Genomic DNA, 7,324 nt, shown 5'->3' with positions numbered 1-7,324 from the left:
CCTAACACCTCTCTCTCCATTTCTCATACTTTTCCTTCTGAACATTCAGCTACATCTCCTTTTCAACAACACACACACACACACACACACACACACACACACACACACACACACACACCTGCCACGGGATGTCAACCTAGGGCAAGAGAGTCAGGGATAGGGAATGGAGACCAGAGACACAGAAAGAAGGGCCACAAGACAGGATTCTGATCAAGTGGCAAACTTTACTTTTCTCAGGCTAGCTTATAGAGTCAGCAGAGCAGGATATGGGGAGGAGTAGAATGGCTTGTTTGTGCACCAGGTGTTAGTGTAGGCAGGATATTAGAAAACCACAAAGAGAGGATATTTGGCAGGGTAAAGAGTTCATGAGTAAGAGGTCAGGAAGGGTTGCCTAGGTGACTGAGCCCATGGGTGGAACATAGGGTAGAGAACTGGGTCAAGTTGTTTCTTTTCTTGAGCTGAGGTTCTAAGAAGCTGCTATGTAAAGGTTAATATATAACTATGTGGCCAGCCAAGCATGACCTAAGATCTCATGCCAAGTCCCTGAGATCTTTGGCTTCCAACATTCTCCTACTCCCCTTACAGCAAAGCTTCTAGAAAAATATGAATCAGCCTTTCAGGGTCACACAGCACTTGTTGAGTAAACAATATGAAACAGAGCCATGCTGATCACACAGTTTCTCTGAGGTTAGGGAGGTCACACTGACCGGGCATGGTGAGTAAAGTAAGCACATAGCTCTGAGTGGTCAGGAGACAGAAAGTAACACTGACATTCAGGACTTAAACAATAAACAGTTATTTTGCTGAATCTTGAGGTTGGGAGGATATGCAGAAAGTGTACGGCTGAGAAAGTTATGTCTACTAAAGTTGCTTCATGCCTGACTTTGAATCATCAATAAACATCTGGGAAATTGTTCTTATGTACTTGTCTCCAAAAGCAACCAGTTTGCTTTGAATTTGTTCCAAAGTCTAAAATTAGCTGTCTTTGTGACCAAGAATACTATTATTTTCTTATGTCAGTCTGAGTAATGAACAATATCACAGTATTATTTCTATTCATAAGAATTATACAAATTAAGCAGAAATCATCTTCCTTATCATCCATAGTTATATGTGTGTCCAGCAGATGTAATATTTTCATGAGACACACAAATAGTGGGAAAATTATCCATAGGTGGCACATGAGAAAAACTACAAACACAAACAACCAATTATCTACAGCCAGTGACTCCATGGTCCTTTCCAAGTAGGGCTCCCCATCACAGAGTTATTCAGCCTGTTGAATACTAGTTGTCACCTGCTGTGCACTCTCTGGCCTGTGGTAAAGCCATTGCTACCAGAAGCTCTCAATATATATATATATATATATATATATATATATATATATATATATATATATATGCAGGCAAAATACACATATGCATAAACTAAAAATTACATTTATTTATTCTCTCTCTCTCTCTCTCTCTCTCTCTCTCTCTGTGTGTGTGTGTGTGTGTGTGTGTGTGTGTGTGTGTGTGTGTGTGTGTGTGAACATACCATGGTGAACATGTGCAGGTCATAACTTTCAGGAGTTGGTTCTTTCCATTTATCACGTGGGTCTTAGGTACTGAACTCAGGTTATTAGGCTCAGTAGCAAGTCCCTCTATCCACTGAGCCATCTCATTGCCCTTATTTATTTTATTCTTTTGAAAAAGAGGCTCATTATGTAGCCCATGCTGGCTTTGCCTCTCGATTCTTCTGCCCCCTCCTCCGATGTGCTGAGATTACTGGTATGTAGTGCCATACCAATAAACTTTTTATAGCTCAGTATATTCTGTTGGGTTATTAGCAACAGAAAATTGACTAACACAATATCTAAATTGTTTCAAGAATGGCTAAGGAGCCAACTGGAGAAATGGTGATTGCATTGGTCTCCTATCATGAATGTGACTAGGATTTATACTCACTAAACTATATTCTTGTTTGGTGTTGATTTGTTTTATACATATAAATGCTTCTGCTGATGCTACAGTCTACATACCGCCAATGTGTTTAACAATAGTTATGGCATTCACACAGCATTGTTTCTCATCAGTTACTTCTGAATGATGTGATAAGACCAGTTTATGGCATGAGTATGCTCCAATTGTAAGCCTAAATTTTACATTAAGTGTTTTGAACATTTAAAGTCAATAAAGAGGACAGATGAGTTTCCTCCTGAGAAGTGAAAGTTTGAGTTCCTACAAAAGGAACTGACTTTTTCTATGCCTTTTTTCACTTAGTATTAATAAGTCCTCAGAGATTGGATTAACATGAACCAATTTGGCTAATTATAAGCTCTGTGCATTGAACTCTCCAGCCTATGTAATTGTAAATAAAAAGCCAGTGTCCCTACAGTTGTTTAGTTTTTGGTCCTAGTCCACTTGGCTCTGTATTATTTCTCTGTTTCAGAGACAATATTTCCTTCATGAGTACATGACAAAGTCTATCTTCTTGCCAGACTCTGACTCTCCACCACGTGCCAGGCATGGGAGAAATAATGGATCATCACTATGTCATCATGCCCCAACATAGAGATGACAAAGTCTGGTGAGAACCTTGGGAGAAACTGGATACACCAGAGATTAGGAGGCATTGTTTCTTCATCATCAAAGCAAAAAGTTGGCAACTTGATGGTACATACTTGTAGTCCCAAAACTTGGGAGGCTGAGACAGGAGAATTGGCAATTTGAGGGCAGGTTTGTTCTATGTAGCAAAAGCCTATTTCAAAAAACTAAACCAGGGACTGTGAGATGGCTCCATTTGTCAGAACTTGTCATCAAGTCTGATGATCTGAGTTTCATTTCAAGCATCCAAATATATCCAGAAGTGGACAATTGATTTAACAGTGTTGTCTTCTGTGCTTGACTTCCAGTAATTAATAATAATAGCAATAGAAATAATAATAAAATACCAAAACAAGCCAAGGGAAACCAAACCAAATCTGAAGTAAACCAATTACAAGGCGTTAAAATAGGCAGGTGAAGCTGGGCGTTGGTGGCGCATGCCTTTAATCCCAGCACTTGGGAGGCAGAGGCAGGAGGATCTCTGTGAGTTCAAGGACAGCCTGGTCTCCAGAGCGAGTGCCAGGATAGGCTCCAAAGCTACACAGAGAAACCCTGTCTCGAAAAATCAAAAAAAAAAAAAATAGGCAGGTGTAAAGGTGCCCCAAATGCAAAATTTTAACTCAGAGGACAATGAATTTTATTAGAATGTATACAATTATACATATTTATGTGTTCATTTTGATATATATATATATATATACATATATATATATATATTAACGTGTAAAAGAGCAGACCAAGGTTTATTAATTTATCAATCTCCCTAAATACTCACCATTTGTCTTGTTCATGTTGGGAAACTTCAAACTCCTTTCTTCTGGTTCATTATAAAGTCTATAATAAATTGTTGTAGATGGATGGCTGCCATAACTGTATATTGAACATTAGAACTCACTGCTCATATATAACTGTATCTTAATGCCCATTATTCCAGTTTCGACTTTGCCTTCATCCCTACTCATTGCTTGTCACTAGAGGCTATAACATCCTATGTTCTTATTATAGTGAGGATGTGAAGACTAATGCAGACCTCCAACTTCTACTCATACTGGTACTAATTCCTGTAGTCTTTCTATTAATGCTGGAGTGGGAAGTATGTCCAGAATACTGTCTCTTGATTTCTGAAAATGAAGAGGGTCATGGCAGATGCCAGTAACTATAATATTGTAAGCTCTATCTAAATTTCCTAAGTGTTAGATTACATGTAGATTACTTAATTTTATCTTTACCATCACTGTCAGCAGCACAGGTGGACTTACTTTTCCACAAGGAAAAGACCAGTGTCTTAGTTTCAGTAATTTGCACCATATCATTGGATAGAAGGGGTTGAAGCATATTTTGAATGAATATGACTTCATGCAAAAGGCATTTTTTCAGGGTTTTCCCGTTCTAACCCGCCCAGTCATTTCTTTTCCCTGTAATTTCTGGAAACCTCCCTCTAACTCAGTATTCTTCTCTGTGGAGGTTCCTGGTAGGCATCCATCCTAAGTAGACAGTTGATATTCCTTCTGTTCCAATTATTGGAAGCATGGCTGAGATCACAGGTGTGGAACTGAAGGAAGCATATAATGCACAGAAGAATTATTTTCCTTTCATTCTTGAATTTCATATATTTTCTTTTTTGTCCTCCATTCATGAAATATATAGCCTTTCTCCTTATCAAAAGATAAAAAGTGATGGAAAAATACGACATATCTTTAAAAATTTATTTTATTATTTTAAATTATGTGGTATGTGTTATTAGAAAGATGTCTCATCAGTTAAGATCACTTTCTTTTTTTTCCAGAGGACTCTGGTTCAGTTTCCAGAACTCACATGACACCTTAAAATCATCGATAATTTCAGTTCCAGGGGATCTAGTACTCTCTTAAGGCTCTGCACATACCAAGCATGCTCACAGTGCACATATATACATGCACTGTGAAAGACACTCATATACATAAATAAAAATAAATACATCTTAAAAATGTGGTATGTATATGTGTCTGAATGTGGGTATATGCCCATTAACGCAGTTGGCTGCAGAATCCAGAGGGATACACACACACACACACACACACACACACACACACACACACACACACGCACACACACATGCACACACACACACACACACACACACACACACATGCACACACACACACACCTGTGTGTGTGTGTGCATTTCTAAATAAATAAATGCAATCTGTTTAGCTCAGTCTATATAAAGTTACTTGTATGTCCATGTTTTCAGGGCTGACCATTATTATTGGATAACCAAGTGGTGTGTTCTTTCCTGGGGAAGACTATCTTTTCTGTTCTTAGCTTTCTATATTTGCATGTAGTTCTTTGAATAGGATTGAGGCTTTCCCCAAATCCACATTACTATGTCTATTGGTATTATCCTTGTTTAGCTTACCTTTAGGCAGTCATATTGGTGAGACCTCATGGGTGTCGCTTCTGACATTACTAGAAGACATAATTTCACAGAAAACTTCCTGTTCCTTTAATATTAAAATCCACTTCTGCAATAATCTCAGAGCCTTATGTGCAGGAATAGTGTTGTAGCTATTACAACATAGCTACTGGATTTCTCAACTCTGCATTTGGTTATGTTTTTCTGACTGTTGCAGAGAGAATTTTCATTGACAAGAGGTGAGGACTGCACTTCCCTGTGGATATATAGACAGATGTTTAGAGTGTAGATAGGGATTATGCTGCTTAGTAAAGTGCTGGTTGTCGGTTCTCCTTCATGATCCATGAGTTCACTAGCCCTAGGCAGATGGCTGGGTTTCTAATAGCAGGCTTGGGTTTTCTTCTGTGAGTGGGTCTTATATGTAGATATTTTGATTATCATTGTAAGTGCCTGTGCTTACTTACTAACCAAGGTCACCTGATATGGTTGCAAGAAATGAAATCAGGCCAGGTTGGAGGGGCCATAGCATAACCAAAGCTGTGACAGTTTTATTGACAGCAATCAGACCTTTAATACCTTTATCAGAAATAGAATACAATGGCAATTGCCAGGATCAATGCAATTGTAGTTGCCAGGATACAATGAAGTTTGAAAGCCATACAGGGCACACATTGATGTCTGAGATTAATTGTCCTGTGAAGTTTCCTTGATTCCTTAACTACCAGGGAAACATATAGAGAAGCACAAAGTGGCCTAAATGCTTCAGTGCCTGAAGGAGTGCATCAGTCTTTCACAAATTGGACAGTACATTGTGTCTCAGGAGCCATGAACTCTAACCTGGAAAACCTATGATGATGATTCTCAAGGCAGCTAGGCCAAGCCAATTCCATGGTTCCCTGCATATCACCAAGGTATGTGTGTCACTACTGCAACCCTAGGGTTATTGTGCCATACCGGTTGCTGTTGTGGTTCACAGATGTTAAAGCTGGGTGGACTATTGGTTCCATCCTTCCTTGTAAACTTGCATGGCACCTTCTGGTACATATGGAGGAGGCATTTAGGTTATTTGATTTTATTCCATTGGTCTACATATCTGTTTTTGTGCTAGTACTATATTATTTTCATTGTTATGGTCTGTAATATATTTTGAGATCCAAGATGGTAATCCCTCTATCATTTTGCTTTGCAGTGTTTGGCTATCTAAGGTCTTTTGTGTTTCCATGTGAAGTTTAGGACAGTTTTTTCCTTATATTTTTGAACAACAATATGGAGATTTAGTTGCATTGAGTCTGTAAATAGCTTTTGGTAAAATAGCCATTTGACAATATCAATTCTATCAATTCATGAACATGTATGTATTTCCCTTTTATAGTGCCTTTTTCTCTTTTTTTCTTCAGAGGCTTAAATTTTCATTATAAAGTATTTCACATCCTTGTTTATGTTTATTCCTAGATATTTTATTTTCTTTGAGACTAAGTACTGCTAATATGAGCATCCACAAGCTTTCTGTGCATTTGTTGTTGTTGTTGTGTAGAAAAGCTATTGCTTTGTGCAAATATATTATTTACCCTTCCACATTGTATATTTGTTTATCATTTTTACAAGTTTTATTGGTAGATTTTTTGGCAACCCAGAAGTATAATAACATGTCATCTGTACATTGGGATAGTTTGATTTTTTGTATTTGCATAACTTTAATATCCTTATTACTCCAGCTTGTGGTTTGGACGCAATATTGAAAAATAAGGGCATGGTGAACATCCCTGTCTTGTTCTTAGCTTCAGTGGGAATACTTAGTTTTTTTTTCCATTTAGGATAATATTGTCTGCAGTTTCTAATCATTAAGGTATTTAGATTTTGTCAAAACCTTTCTTTGCATCTATTGAGATAATCATATGATTTTTATCTCTAAATCCATTTATTTGGTTTATTATGTTTATTGACTTGTAGATGTTGAACATTTCCTGCATTTCAGGAAAAAATACAACTTGGTCCTTGTGGATAATCTTTTTAATGTATATTTGTGTTCTATTTACAGGGATTTTATTGACCATTTGTGAGTCTATGTTCACAAGGGATATTGGATTGTGATTTTATTTTTTTTGTTTTGTCTTTACTAAGTTTTATATTAGGGTGGATATGGATTCATAGAAGGAATTTAGGGGTGATTCTTCTGTTTCTATTTTTGAAATAGTTTAAGAGGGTTAGCTGTAGATCTTGGAAAATATGGTATGATTTTTCTTTGAATACATCTTGTTTTGTACTTTTTTAGTTAGAACTATTTTTATTACTATTTCAATGTCTTCATTTATTATGGGCCTTTTCAGGTCATTGACTTCTT

This window comes from Cricetulus griseus, chromosome 4 (genome assembly GCF_003668045.3).
Source record: "Cricetulus griseus strain 17A/GY chromosome 4, alternate assembly CriGri-PICRH-1.0, whole genome shotgun sequence".
Taxonomy (NCBI): domain Eukaryota; kingdom Metazoa; phylum Chordata; class Mammalia; order Rodentia; family Cricetidae; genus Cricetulus; species Cricetulus griseus.
Note: the sequence above shows the minus strand (reverse complement) of the source record.